Here is a 15,992-nt window from a genome sequence, read left to right on the forward strand (position 1 = left end):
TTACTCTCAAAGGATTTAGCAAATTAGAGAGAGTAAGAATGGGAAAAGGATGAAACAAATGCAGTAAAATGTTAACAAATGGGGAATCAGAGTCAAGGGTGCACTGTTCCTATGGCTTTTCAGAAATTTTAAATAATTTCAAAGAAAGATTTTTTAAAAAGTCAGTTACATAAGTTTGGCCAAGACACAGGACCTAGCAAAGTATTAAGGAGAAATTTAAACCTCAGAGTAGCTCAAGACTCATTCTACCTGACTCTCAGGTCTTGAAGAGTTGGCGCACCCATCTGGCCAGGTCAACAGCGACCTTTTCTGTCAGGACCATGGATCACAATTACAAGCAGCAGAGCCCTCAGCAAAGCTTCCTGAAGTCAAGACACTTGCATTACGAAATGCCACTGAGAGGGCACCTGGGTGGCTCAGATGGTTAGGTGTCTGTCTTCAGCTCAGGTCATGATGCCGGGGTCCTGGGATCAAGTCCTACATCGGGGTCCCTGCTCTACAGGGGGCCTGCTTCTCCTCTGCTCCCCCTGCTGGTGCTCTTTCACCCACCCTCTCAAATAAATAATTTTTTTTTAAAAAGGAAATGTACTGAGGACCAAAGCAGCTGCTGACTGGTGTCTTTTTCCCTCTTTGGCCACATGGTCACTCATCCCCGCTTTTCTCTGCATTTGCTTCATCCATCTCCCTCCGCACATGGGCTTGCCTTGCTTCTCTGGGCACAGAGCAGAAAATGACCTTCCGTATCCTTACAAATGGTTGAGAGAGAACATAATTGGCCCCGTTGAGTCAGGTGCCCACCCCTGGCTTAGTCAACTGCTGCAAGGAGATTAGGGTGATGTAATCCTGCCTACTTGGCCTCAGGAGAATGTGGGGAGCAGACGTTTCAAGAGGCACGAGCTGGCAGGCTGCGTCTATGTCAGCAAAAGCACAAATGAGCCAAAGTCGGATGAAAAGCCCAGCTTTATGAGTGAGGAGGTCGAAGACATCGGGTTTTACAGGGTATCTCAGCATGTAGGTGCTAGAGCATGACCATACCATAGAAGGCAGAGTGAGCCCATCACATCATCACCAGCACAACAGCAAAAATCGTAGGCATGTCTGTTGGACCAGTGAGTCAGATGCCAAATACTCAAATAGCACTGCTGCTGTGAGTGGCGATTTTCTTTCTTTCTTTCTTTTTAATTTATTTTTTATTCATTTTCAGCATAACAGTATTCATTATTTTTGCACCACACCCAGTGCTCCAAGCAATCGAGTGGCGTATTTTCTAACACGGAAACCAGCTCTTGATGGAATTCTAAATAAAGTGAAGTACAATGTTTCCTTGATTTACATGGTAGTTGTATACGTGTATACTTGGAAAATTCACTGCATGCCTAAAGTGAGCAAAAACGTCTTGTGTTTAACGTGGAAAGTGCGGTGAGGTGGTGGGTTCAGACAAATAGGCTTTTAACCCACAGGGATATTTCTCTGCACAATCCAAATGCTTCCAGGAGGAAGGGTCACCCTGGATTATGTGGCACTCCCCGACACTGCAGCACGCCCATTATCCTGGACCCCTTCCTCACGGCAGTAACCACCCTCCAATTACGACAAGGCCAAAGTGCTCCTGCCTTCCTCCGGAACGCTCCCCAACATCAGTGCTATCACTATGAATGACCACCAGTTTAGAGATTAGTTTAGCTCTGCCAGGAGTGGTCAGCGGGTTATTTCTGTTTTATTGGAAGCTTTGTCTAAGTAAATCCCTTCCAACCCTAACACCCAACAAGCCCATGATTAAATCTCATGAAGCCATCACATGTCCTTCTTCTGAAATATTACAGAGTTTTTGTTTTTTGTTTTTTTAAACTCTTTTGCTATTCAAGAAGATACTCGACTTCATGCCAATACTTAAAAGCTATGTTACTCAGGTCAGGCCTCTTTTAAGAAGCCACACACAAAGGAGGAATTCACAGTCTTGGAGCTGACTGGAAAACCACTCCAGGAATTTGGGTGAGGCCTTGGGTGTCTGTCTGTCTCTCCCCCTCTCTCTTCCTCTCTCTTTTTTTCTTCCTCCCCTCTTCTCTTCCCTCCTTCTCTCCCTCTTTCTCTCACTTGTTCTCTCTGTGGGCTGAATTCAGTCTCTCTCCTGGTAATGGGCAGAGAGCTACTGTCCATTTCCATTCTACCTGTTGTGTGTCTACCTGTTCTGTGAATGGCCTCTGCTTCTCCTCTCCTGCTCCAAACTATGCCCACACGTCTAGAAGAAAACTATGACTGGGAAAGAAAAAACATTATGATTAGTTGTTTAGTGCCTATATCCCCTAAATGTAAGAAGATCTATGAGGACGAGACCTGGTCTTTCTTATTTATAGCCATATTTGAGCAACCAACATGTCATTGCCCATTCTAGTCACTTAAAAAATACTGAATGAATGAATGAGTCAATGGATGAATGAATGGATTGTTCAGCTGGAACTACAAGGTTGCCCACCTTTCGGACTGGTGTTTCTCTACAAGACTTTCCTAGATATTAGGAAAGCATGGGCAAAAGGTAGCTATAGCTGTGTGTTTTCTAAGCAGGCATTAGACTGGTTTATGGTGCAGAGAAGTAAAAGCAAAATATAGAAATCCAGTGGAAAATATCCTCTTCACTCCAGATTTACCTAAGGGGCTTCTCCACCTAGAATTATCCAAGTTCATCCTTACCTTCCCTTGGTCTGAGGATTCTTCATGGGAGACTAAAATCAGCATTAAAGAAATGGACTAATTGATTCAATAAGTATATTACCAAGGTCATTGCAACTCATGAAGCCACATTAAAATTTCATTTTGGTTCTATGTTTCCTTCTACACATTGTTCTTTGTAGAGCTCTAATAGAATTAGGCATTGCACTAAGTCATAGTAGAGGGGCTCTTCTGCATCATCACAGACTCTAATGCCAGTCTACAATCTGTGAAGTGTACATACACTTCATACAATCTATGAAGTTTAATGCCAGTCTACACTTAAAAGCGTGGCATTACATATTATTCTAAACATATTCCAGGGACACCTGAGTGGCTCAGTGGATTAAGCCTCTGCCTTCAGCTCAGGTCATGGTCCTGGGGTCCTGGGGTCCTGGGCTCAAGCCCCACATTGGGCTCTCTGCCTTCCTCTCTGCCTACTTGTGTTCTCTGTCTGTCAAATAAATTTTTAAAAAATCTTTAAACATCTTCCAAGTCATAGGGGTCTTTTATTTTTCTTTATGTGAAGTTAAAAAAAAATTAAGTCCGGTTGCATTTAAAATCAGAACAGAACTGGGTGGGCCAGAATGCTAGCGTTTAAAAAATGTGAACAACATCCTTAATATAGCTGTTTGTGACTAACCCAGTGGGTGAGACACCCAGGGGAAAACAATAAGCTCACTTATCTTGAGTTTGAGAAGTTAGAGTTTAGAACTCTGTGCTATTTTTTGAACATAAAAATTATTCAAGGAATTACCCGCTTTATTTAAGAAAAGATTGTTGATGGAAAATTAGGCATTTAAGGACTTTTAAATGGGAAAAGGTTTCATGAACAAATCAGAAAAATGCAATGTATGCCTCTCTTCCAAATGTCATGTCTTTTAAAAATAGTGTCCTTTGATGTGCCTGGGTGTTGCAATTGGTTAAGTGTCCGACTCTTGATTTGGGCTCAGGTCGTGATCTCAGGGTTGTGAGATCAAGCCCTGAGTCAGACTCCATGCCCAGCTTGGAGGTCCATGCCCTGCTGAGGATTGTCTCCCTCCCTTCACTCTGTCCCACCCCACCGTGTACCTGTGCCTGCACTCTCTCTCTCTCTCTCAAGAAAAAAATTAAAAATAAAAATTGGGGGTACCTGGGTGGCTCAGTCGGTTAAGCATTTGCCTTCAGCTCAGGTCATGATCCCAGGATCCTGGGTTCAAGCCCCACATCAGGCTCTCTGCTCAAAGGGGAGTCTGCTGCTCTCTCTCCCTCTGCCCCTTCCCCCTGCTCCTGCTCTCTCTGTCAAATAAATAAGTAAATAAGTAAAACCTTCTTTTTAAAAATTTTATCTTTTGCTAAAGATCTCACTTAAAAAAATTTTTTAAAAATCGATCTCACTTTAATGCAACTGCTATAGCAAATATAATACATAACCAACAGCAGAATCAATTCCATGAATAACTTTTACCTCTGTAGCAAAACTGGTCTTATAGTCAATCTATAGATCCACTTTGTAAGGATCACTAAAGGATAGCCATAGTTTAATCTACTGATCATCCAAATGCCAGGCAATTTCTAAACACTTTATCAACAGCACTCTCACAAGAAATCATTTCACAGGTGCTTCTATTATCATCCTCTTTTTATAAATGAGAAAATAAAGACTTGGTGAAGCTGATTAACCCATCCAAAGCCACATGGCTAATCAGGGTTGGAGATGGGACTGAAATTTGGGCAGGCTAACTTCTGTCACTGTTCTGTATTGCCTCTTAGGACCCATGCTGTGTATTTCACAAGGACACATACTTCTGCGTTCATGTACAAAGGATATATTCAACACGCTTCTTAATGGTCCATCTTTTCAAGCAATTTTAAAAATTACCTTTTTCAGTCACTTGTGAGCATCACTATACTATAGACACGAATAAAATGACCGAGAAGACAATCTAACCCCAAAGATAAATTTGAGGTGTGAATTGCGCAAGTACCATGTATAGCCTACCCAGAAGGAAATGATTCAAAGACCACTTAGGTGTTTGCCTCCTTGGGCTTCTTGATCCTGATTCTTCCAATCAGATAAGGCGCACCCTAGCTGCAAAAGAAGAAGGAGAAGAAGAAGAAAAAGGAATGTGAGAATGTCTGAGCCCATACCAAATTAACTATATTTCCCTGTGTTCTCTATTTCTGGCACTCTGGCATCTGGGCCCTTGCTGGTCAGGGAGGTACTGCCTCTGTCAGGGTTAGCTAATTCCTAGAGATGCCAGACACCTCAGAATATTCCCTACACTCCAGAGCGTTCTGATGTTATTCAAACTACCAAATCCTAAGCCTGCTTACCCGGCCTCACCCATTCCTTCCTGTGAAAACCACAGTAAAGGTTTTACCCATCCTTTCCCCTTGTTTCCTCATGTGCCCTTCCATGGATGCCATGACTCTGGTTTCTAGGGATTTGTGACTATAGAAAACTATTCCTTTATGACAGTCATGTCTGTGTCTGCGTATCTTACTTGATCTTACTTGATTAAAACAAATCCAGGGTACATCTTAAAACACACATCCTAAATGAGAATTAATATGTGTACAATAAATAGATGAACTGTAACGTGCACTCAGTGAACTTCAAGGCTGTTCATTCATTCCACAGACATTTCTACAATGCATATGATGTGCTGGAGACAATCTGCTAGGCACAGCTTCCCAGTAAGTTCCCAGTACACTCACTCCCTCTCTGCCATGTATTCCAATAAGTGGTTCAGAGACATAAAAATCTATCCACATGAAAATGAAATCAAGTAATTCACAAACAAACCATGTGGTTCACTGTGGCCTTCTCTCCAGCAGTGGTGTAGATGCAAGGAACCTGGAATTATGTTCTTTGTCCAATACACGGTACCTTTGTATCTGAACAGACTCTTTTTTTTTTTTTAAGATTTTATTTATTCATTTGACAGAGAGAGATCACAAGCAGGCAGAGAGATGGGCAGAGAGAGAGGGGGAAGCAGGCTTCCCACTGAGCAGAGAGCCCAATGCAGAACTCGATTCCAGGACCCTGGGATCATGACCTGAGCGGAAGGCAGAGGCTTCAACCCACTGAGCCACTGAGGCACTCTGTGAACAGACTCTTGAAAGCTGGAAGCATTACCATTTATCTCATTTGAACAATTAACCAATGTGCAATGTGTGTCCAAGTTGTTCACTAATTAGATGCAATGGTACCTAAAAGCAAGATGTAACACAAAAAGGATAATGAAGATCTCCAAATTCCAACTTGGTACAGAGGACAAAGAAAACTTCTTGCTCGGGATTTCCCAAATTGGGCATGGCTTCTGTGTTTTAAAATCAGTGGCTAACCCAAATCTCTATTCATCTTCAATCTCATAGTTTCTGAGTTTGAAAAAATATATTAAAACAAAGATGATGGATATGATGAGATGAAGGCCCTGTTCACACAATTAAAATAAGGGCTTGTGCAAATTGGGTCAGTGATTTGGGAATCTTTTCAACGGCAGATTTATCACCAGTAATTGAAAGAGAAAAAAGAAAGTCAAAATACTGGCTGGATAGGATAATAGCCTTAATGTGCTCCTAAACATAGTGAGTGTGGAACAACAATCTATCGGGATTTTATAGTCCGTATTAAGCAGACAGAATTTAACACCACAATTTGTCTCCAATTAGCCAGTAGGTGTCACTGTTTAAATGTATTGGAAACAGTCTTCAACAGTTCTATGTAAGGAAGCCCAGCCTAAAAGAATCAAACAATTCTGAATAACTTACAACTCTTTCAAACCCACGAAGAGAATGCTTACAAATCTATACTCCTAATTTGTAATTCAAATTAAGTAGTGATCTAATTTCTTATTGTTAAAATAATTATTGGAAAAATCAGTCTAAGCTTAGTGGTGGTACACCCACAAATGATTCAAATTTAAATTCAAAATCTTTTACAAATCTTTAAAAATAAAGAGTCAATATAATAGGCCTACTTTTCATGGGAAAGTAAAAATGTTTCTACATTTTAGGACAGGATTTCAATTTTTAAGAACTATTGGTCTTCTCTAGGTCTCTCTCTATAATCTTGAGTGAAAGAAAACATTACGTTTCACGTGTGTTGAAGAAGATGGTGTATAATTGTATCTACCACCTAGGTACAATGAGTCTTGTAGGAACTTGTCTGTCTAGGAAGATCGTGAATATAAAATTTTTTTGAAAAATTGTAAAGTGGCCTTTACATACAAGGTAAGATTTCTTCCCACTTGCACAGTGTGGTTCTTTTGTACTCCCACAAAGAATGGCTCCAGAAAAGGAAGAGAACTGAGAGGTATGAAATACCTACCTCTGTGAGAAGGCATTATTATGAGAACAATATTCATTAATATTAATAATATTAGTAATAATGCTTATTATTATTATCACTAAGAAGGCTTTATTATAGTTCATTTAGCCTTTCAACCACTCAGTGGGGTAAGTATTATTTTCCTATCTGCAAATGAGTAAAGATAGATTAGTTACCTGGTAAACCTGTCTTACCCCAAAGCCTGGGTTCTTTCTACCGAGTCACCAAGTGATTTGAACATTTATAAATTAAATTGTATTCTTCATGTTTGCTGAAATAAATAAAAATTCAGTTAGAGAATCCTATTAATCAGAGGAAACCAGTAATAAAACATTATGCAGAGAGGGAAATAGTAAAGCAAAAGAGTCCACCTAAATTGGCATGCAAAGATTGTGGGTAAGTAGGCCCTACATACTAATCAATACAAAACCTCTGATTCAGTGCTGTAAGATCTATTTAATAGATCCTCTTGTTTCTAGACCAGCAGTCTTCAGACATCATTTGATCTCTCTTTGTGGCATCTCAGAGTAATCCGACAGAATTTCAGCAATTTTAAGAAGTATACTCATGAGTTTTTTACCATCTCTGCTATTGCACAGTAACTGGTGAATACAGACTACAAGCTTGATTTACAATACAGTTTCAAAGAAACAAAGTAAAACTCTACATTATTCCTTGCCTATTCTTGGTAGTACTGGTCCATATTTGCATTTGAACATAGTAATAGGAACACTTAAATTAGCACAAGCACCAGTGCTCAGGCTGGAAAGGCTTCACATCAATATGCTGTTTTTTACTCTTGCTTGGCGTTCAAGGGGAAAGGGAGAGGGACAGTGAGCTCAGCTGAACTGGATATGGACTGAATTAAATAATCTTCACCCAAAAATATTTCCTCCCAATTCAATATGCCCCCTTCTTCAAAACCTGTATAGACAGACCAAGAGTTTGTAGTCATTAGAGAACCTTCTAAATGCAACACTAATAAGGTTGCTTCTTGTTTCAAATTCTTTAGTGGACTTCAGAGACCATACTTAGCAATGTTTCAGGACAGCTTACTCCACCTATACCTCTCTTCCTCCCTTCCCAGAGCATTACTTCTCTTCCTTTGGTTCCCAAATAAAGCTGGCACTCTGGGAAAGAGTGAGGGCTTCTCACGCTGCTCCTTTAACATCTTGGACATAATTCGTATTTTGTCATTATAAATGTGATTCATTAAAATCTATCCCTCACTAACTGAGCTCTGTGAGACAGATGCTGGGTTATTGATCTGCACGCCCACGTGCCTAACAGTGACCGGCTCAGAGCCAGTGCTCAGAGCCATTTCTCAGATGCTGACAGGTCACTCATTTCCAAACTACTTAGACCCTCTTTCTTTTCCTCTTCCCTTCCCTTCTTGAACTATTCAATTCCAAAGCCATTAGATAGGCTCAAGCAAGGTAAATTTTACATTGTCAAGTTTAGGGAATTAGAAATATGGGTAGAAAAACTAAACCAAAATCTGTAGTGTTGCATCAGAATTGGAGGTGATGCTATAAACTCCTGAATATAAATATAAGTAGAGAGTAGATAAATATAAATGTGTACACACACACACACACCCCTAATTCTGCCCACTCAGAGGACCTAGGAACAGTAACACATCAAAAGAATGGTTTCTAATTACCATTCTCTGTGAAACAGAACCAGGAATCTTTTGAAAATGGCATAGTCTAGGGCTGAAAATACAAGGTAAGCATGGAATATCTTGGACTAGGAGGTAAGGAAGTGCAAAAGAATGATGGAGACATGTCAAAAGTTGGCTTGAATGGATTCCCCATGGCCAAGTGTGGGACACTTTGAGCATCAAACAAATATAGAATGGATTGTAACCATTTATTCAAATAAGATACCATAAGTGCATATTTAGATTACTTAAGATTCTATAAATAACTGAACAAAATGAGAAGTTTGATGAGTAATAGTATATTTATATAGCTTCAAAGCACTTCCCCCAAATATGTATTAACCACAAAGGGAAGAAGAGTGAATTTATAGTGGTGAAGGTTGGGAGAGTCTTAATCAAGTGAATTAAGTTCAGTTAATAGGACACCTCAAAATCACTCCACCTAGAGGATGCAAGGTGGTACTTCTGTGATACCCTTGCTACCGAAGTACAACCTAAATCTAATGAGACAAATCCAAGTTGACAAAGGGACATTCTACAAAATGACTGGCCTGTCGTCTTTATAAGTGTCAAGACCATGAAAGTCAGGAGACACCGAGGAATTGTTACACACTGAGGAAGCCTAAGGAGATGTGACAAGGAAATGCAATACATTTTTAAACAGGAGCTTTTTACTACAAAAGACAACCGGTGATTGAACGCGGTTTGGGCACTAGATGTAGTAAATTATCAATGTTAATTTCCTGATTTTAATGGCTGTTTTGGAGCATCTAGTCAGTACCTTACTGTCAAATGATCTTAAGTGTTCTTTGCACTGTAGTTGTTTAACTTTTTCTCTGGGTTTGAGATTACTTTCATATTTAACAAGTTTAAAGAAAAAAAAAAAACAACTAACAAACAGCTAGACCATGCCGTTGGTATTTTAAAATTCTAAGCCGAATGCAAGTTAGACTCCTCAGATTTTAGAGCTGTGATGCATACTGTCTCCGCGAGGAAGAGCTACGTGCATACAATTAATTTTGCGAAAAGGAAAAAGGCAGAGATCTATCTGTGACTTTTCTGCATGGGCAGCTTTCTAACCAAGATTTCACGGCAGAGGCGCCCGCCCGGCCCGGCCGGCTCTCGCTCGGCAGCCGGAACCCGAGCCCCGCAGCATCGCGGAGTCCCCACCCCGGCTCGGCTCACCCGCGGCGGGCGCCGCGCAGCCGAGACGCGGGAGACGCCCGCCCGCCCGCCCGCCGCCCGCCAGACCCCGCCCGCCGGACCCCGCCCCCTGTCTGCGGTCCCCCCCCCCGTACCCCGCCCACGGCCCCCTCGCCCCCCGCCCGCGGCCCCCACGTCCGCCGCCCGCCAGCCCCTAGCCCGCCCGCCCTAGCCCAACCCGCTCAGCGCGACGTCTCCCGCCCGCGGGAAACGAAGCCGCGCGGCGTGTATGTTGGGGGGAGGGGTGGGGAAGGATGCGTCTCTCCCAGCTAGAAGGCGGAATTCTTGGGCCCAAGACGTGCTGTGCTGGGTGAAATTTATGTTTAAAAAATAAATAAAATTGTTAAGTTAAAAAAAAAAAGCAGAAAACGAACATCTACCAGGAGTGGGGTTCGAACCCACGCGGACATTGTCCATTGGATCTTAAGTCCAACGCCTTAACCACTCGGCCATCCTGGTACAGGCGAACGGTCTGCTTTTCACTCTTCCTACAAGCTGTATTCCATCGTCCTCGCACCCTCCCTCAAGAATTTCTGAGGATCCTTCGCCGCCGCCTTCCCGGTTTTCCCGTCCCGAGCTGGAGCGGCCTCCCCGCGGGAGCCTCCGTTTCCCGCCGCCGCCGCCGCAGCTCACTGTTGCCCCCGGCCCGCCGCGGCAGCGAGGGCAACTGCAGCCGAGTTCGGCGCGCGGGTGGCGGCGGCGCTCGGCGGCTCGCTGCGGGCGGGACGCCGGCGCCGCCCGTGGTGCTTTCGGTTTCGAGGTGCGCGGGCGCGGGAAACAAACACACCCATACACTTCGGGATTCCTGGGAGCACGTTGGGGAAGAGCGCGGAAATGGGGGTGCTGCAGGGACCGCGCCCAGAGGATGGAGTTTCGTTCGTTTTATTCTAAATAGAATAAACTTCAAGGAATGAGTTGCATGGGCAACAGAACCGCTTTTCTTCTTCACCCCTCACACAGGCAGGAAGTTTGTAAAATTCCTGTCTGTCCTGCGCCCCGCCACACGCAGGAAGTGTGGCACCTGCGGCCCTCCCAGCTGGCTGCGGGCACCACACCCGCGGCACGGCCTCGGGGTCAGGGAGGGCACTCCTCGTTCCCACGACCCACCTGTGCACTTGGAAGTTTAGGTTCTCTTCGGTGCCCGGCAATGCTCTCCCTCCATTCTGCGCCCAGGAGACTCCGTTTGTCCTGTCACCTCCTTTCCCGGGACTGCCATTGCATTCCCGAACACCCGGGACCTCGAATGTACCCCAGAGCCACCGCCTCGGGGTTCCGCAGCGTCGGGGAGCCGGGGGCCCGAGCGCGACCTGGCAGCCACGCCCAGTGCCCGCGGCTGCCTTTGACCGGGAACTTCTGCGGTGCTGGCGACGGCACAGATTCATCTTATTCGGTGGGACCCCGCCCACGGGCTCTTCCGGCTCTGGGTCACGCTGTAAGAGACCCTGCCCTGCTACTTTCACAAACTCCTGTAACCCTCGAGCATATTGCCCTGACCTGGGAGGCTGTCACTAAGCTCTAAGAACACCCGTGGGCCGTGGCAGCTCTTCTGGGCAACAGCCGGTGGAATTACCTCCCCCCTCACTAGGCCGCCTAACACCGGGAGGAACCAGTGGCCTGTACCTTCCCAGCCTCAACCGTGTGCCACCTACTGAGCTCGAGGCCTGGCCCACCCGAGCACCAGCATGCCGACCAAAACTAAGGGCAGGTTCCTTAGGCCTAGCCCGCTCTGCCGAGAAAAGAAGGCGAACTTAGATTGTGTCGGGGTCTAGAAACATCCCTGGGGTGATGACACCAGATCACCTCCTCCTTCTGCCATCTCCATCTTAAGGCACCAAATCATCAAGAAGCTTCAGATTTCATAAAATTGGGCTTTCAGAATATGAAAGATGGTAATAATAAAAGAACCTACTAAGAACTCACTAATAATAAAAGAGCCTACTAAATGCTCACTATGTGGCAGTCATTGCCCTAAGCTCTTTACATACACTATCTAATTTAATTTTTGAAAACAGCCCTGTATAGCAAGTGTTTACTGAGCTATTGGAGAAGAGAAAATTTCGGTCTGCTGTGTGGCAGGCTGTAATTTTCCGAAGAGGACTACAACAATATCTCCCACCCCACATGTGACTTCATCTTCATCTTCCTGCACTGTGATTTTGACACCCGTACCCTTCTCCCTCACTGAAGCTGGGAAGCCTGTGTCTGTGGTGGAGTAGCGCTCTGTGACCTCTGCGCTCATTCACCTTGTTCTCTTGGGATGCTTGCACTGGGAACCCAGCCACCATACTGTGACAGAGCCGAAGTAACCACATGTACTCTTTCTGGTCAACAGCCCCAAACAACAGTCAATATTAATTGCTGCAAATATAAATGAGTGAAGCTTCAGTTGATTTCAGCATGTCACTGTGAAGTGACCCAGCCTTGGACTCTTTCCAGTTAAGTCCCCAGATAATGGAGCAGGGATAAGCTAGTGTATCCTTTTCCAATTTCTAACTCACAGACTCTCTGGACAGAATAAAAATGTTAAGGTTTTTGTGTGTCTTTGTGCCACTAAGGTGTTTGGTTGTTTGTTTGTTTTTAAATGAAACAATAGTTAATTTTAAAAACTGGGATAGTGTAGTAGAGCACTAGGAGCATTACACAGAAACAGGCTATCTGAGAATAAAGCCAATGTGGGAAAGTAGCACCCCTAGATGAAGAGTCCATATGTGAGTCCATCATTGGAGTCCTTTCCCTCCTCCCTACTGGAAGCCAGATTTTGGGCCATGCTGCCCTTTTCCAAACTGACATCCCTCCTGGGACTCTTGGGATCAAGGAACATAAGTTCCATCTCGAGGTCCTAGCCACAGGGAGGTTAGGATACAAAGTTCTGACTTTTACCTTAGGAAGCAGGCCTTAAAATGGAGGACATTCCCCAAACATCAGAAGGGTGTACAAAAGATCTGGAAACTGCAAGGCATGACAAATATCCACTTGAGTATTGGAACAAACTGTGAAAAGCACTATGCAGCGACATTTGTTATAACTGACAATATTAGGAAGCAAGTGACAATATTAAGACAAATTTTGCAACACTGAAATGGATTCATGTTCAGGAAATTACATTTGACATACTTCGTATAGGCAAATGTTTTGCTCTGTTTAAAGTATTTTTCACTGTGCGCGTGTGTTTATTTAAGTCATGATATTCTTTATGCATTTTTTTGGTGATTTAAAAATGTGTTCACAAATGCTTTGCTACTCCTTCCTTTAAGAGATGGAGCTTCCCTTGCAATGTAGGCTGAATCCAATGACCCATTTCTAATGAATAGAATAAAACAGAAGAGGTGAGATGCAACCTCAGTCATCATTGCTGCTAATGTCTCGATTTCTCTCCCTTGGATCGTTCCCTCTGGCAGAAACCAACAGTCATTTAATGAGCAGTCTTTTGAGAGACACATGTGGTGCAGAGCAGCCAGCAAGCATGTCATATCATGAGGTCCTGTATGAACAAGCTTGGTAATGGATCCCCCTGCCCAGTCAAACCTTCTCATAACTGTAGCCCTGGCCAACATCTTGACTTCAACCTTATAAGAAGACCCAGAACCGGAACCACCAGCCAAGCTCTGATTTTCCAACCTTCAGCAACTATACAAGATAATATTTATTGTTTTAAGCTGATAAATTTTATGTTATTTCTATGTAGCTATAGATGACCAATACATACCAGCTAGTTTTTAGCTTGGATGATATATTTATGAGCATATATTTTGTTTTCATATATATATATATATATATATATATATATATATATATATATATATTGAGATTTTTATTTATTTATTTGACAGATCACAAGTAGAGAGGCAGGCAGAGAGAGAGAGGAGGAGGACCCTGGGATGATGACCTGAGCCAAAGGCAGAGGCTTTAACCCACTGAGCCACGAGGTGCCCCCAAATGTATGCTTTAGACAATCTCTAAGGCAGAAGGAAGGACCCAGTGAACAGGGACAAGTACATGGTCCAGGTAAAAGAACATGAGGGCTAAGCTGACGGGTGGTGGTCACAGGGAAGAAAAGGGTATGGATTTGTAAGGAGGAGGAAGAACTGATGACTGGGGGAGTAGGGTATTTGCTAGTGGACAACTGGCAAAGGGTTAAAGAAGGACAGTGTTAGCACATTTTAGGATTTGCAGACTCCTGATCCATAGAAGGTGATAAGACCATTACTGGATTGCAACATAAGAAGACCTTTAGTTGGAATATATTACGGTGAAGGCCCCTGAAACAGAATAGGAGAGTTCTGTTTGGGAACAGAACAGCAGGGATGTGGGTCAGGTGTCAGGCAGAAGATGTGCATGAGAAAACAGAATTGGGAGCCATCCAGAGAGAAGGGATGACTGATGAATGGTCATGATTTTAGGGTCCTGGGATCGAGCCCTGCTTCGGGCTCCTTGCTCAGCACAAAGCCTGCTTCTCTCTTGCCCCTGCCTGCCACTCTGCTTACTTGTGCTCTCTCTCTCTACTCTATCAAATAAATAAATAAAATCTTTAAAAAAATTAAGCTATGTCATATCATTAGGAATATATTATTCTTGGTGACAGGATTTTCTAATTAAGTACTCATAGGTTAAAATTTTTATATCAAATCTTGAGATATATAGTGCACATACATCCTATATAGTAAACAGAATATAAATCAGCCTTTTTTTTTTTTTAACCATAATCAAGGGCTCTCATTACGATAGCAAAGATTTCTCTGAGCTATCTCTAAAACAAGAGACATCAGGAAATCATAATGTAAGGATATTATTTAGACTGATAAATCAGCCTTTTTTTTTTTTAACCATAATCAAGGGCTCTCATTATGATAGCAAAGATTTCTCTGAGCTATCTCTAAAACAAGAGACATCAGGAAATCATAATGTAAGGATATTATTTAGACTGTGAAATCAATAGACCTAGTTCAAATTCTAAAGTTTTCCTAGCCGTGTGAGCAAAATACTTAACCTTCTCAAGTCTCAGTTTCCTCACCTGCAAAATGAGAATAATAATGTTTACTTCAGAGAAATGTGAGAATCCAGTGAATTAATGTATACAAAATATCTAGCTGGCCAGCTAGCTAGAGGTAGGCTCCAGTTGGGGTGATAGTCAATATTTGTTTTTGTTTTTTAAGATTTTATTTATTTATCTATTTACTTCAGAAAAAGAGAAGTGGGGGAGGGACAGAAGAAGGAGAGAGAATCTCAAGCAGACTCCCTGCTGAACTTGGAGACTGAGGCTGGTGATACCATGACCCTGAGATCATGACCTGAGCGTCAGACATCAAGAATCTGACATTCAACTGACTGAGTCACCCAGGTGCCTGGATACTTGTTACTTTCTGAACGGCCATTCCCGTTTTTATTTTAGGCAAGATAGATGTCTCTCCCCTAACCCAGGGGATGAATTATTGTTGGCCTAAGGCAGTGATTATCATGTCACCCATTATGCCAGTAATGAGTTTAGGACAGGGATAAGGGGTTAGCAGGTAAATGATCCAGTTCTGGCCAATGAGAGATAAGGGAAGTTGGTTGAGGGTTCTGAAAAAGATGTTCTTTCTGGATTAAAAAAAAAACCAAAAAACAAAAAAAAACAGAGCCTGGGGAAGTGAAAGCTTATGCTCTTCCTTCCCCTTTTCTCCTTGCCCTTACTGAAATGGTGTGAAGGTGAAATTATTGGAGTTGTGTTAGCCGTCCTGTGTCCATGAGGGGACAAACCTAGGATAGTCAGTGAATGCCCAAAGATGTCAGAAGGGTAAATGAGAAAGATATCTTGCCCTTATGACCTTAGTGAGCCACAGCCAACCAGAAACCACACATCTCCAATCTGCTTCTTATGCAAGAAAATGAACATGTTAGGGGCGCCTGGGTGGCTCAGTAGTTTAAGCCTCTGCCTTTGGCTCAGGTCATGATCTCAGAGTCCTGGGATGGAGCCCTGCATCAGGCTCTCTGCTCAGCAGGGAGCCTGCTTCCCTTCCTCTCTCTCTGCCTGCTTGTGATCTCTGTCTGTCAAGTAAATAAATAAAATCTTAAAAAAAAAAAAGAAAAGAAAAGGAACATGAACATGTCTTTAAATATAAGCCAGTG

The 15,992-nt window shown here is 43.1% G+C and overlaps 1 protein-coding gene and 1 non-coding gene across 26 annotated transcripts in view; both read right to left on the bottom strand.

The window, feature by feature from the left end:
• The window catches only part of STX11 (syntaxin 11), a 114,183-nt gene that overhangs the window by 39,848 nt on the left and 58,343 nt on the right, over positions 1 to 15,992 (bottom strand). For 2 of the 25 annotated variants that reach the window (XR_009354580.1, XR_009354582.1), the window contains exons 1-2: positions 10,995 to 11,480; positions 4,688 to 4,777 (exon numbers count right to left, since the gene is read on the bottom strand). The gene's annotated coding sequence lies outside the window, so the exon portion shown is untranslated. The other 23 variants (XR_009354600.1, XR_009354588.1, XR_009354585.1 and 20 more) reach the window with 23 other exon arrangements.
• TRNAL-UAA (transfer RNA leucine (anticodon UAA)) lies at positions 10,265 to 10,346 on the bottom strand. The gene has a single exon. It is a non-coding gene; the product is annotated as a tRNA-Leu (tRNA).

This window comes from Mustela lutreola, chromosome 6, assembly GCF_030435805.1.
Source record: "Mustela lutreola isolate mMusLut2 chromosome 6, mMusLut2.pri, whole genome shotgun sequence".
Taxonomy (NCBI): domain Eukaryota; kingdom Metazoa; phylum Chordata; class Mammalia; order Carnivora; family Mustelidae; genus Mustela; species Mustela lutreola.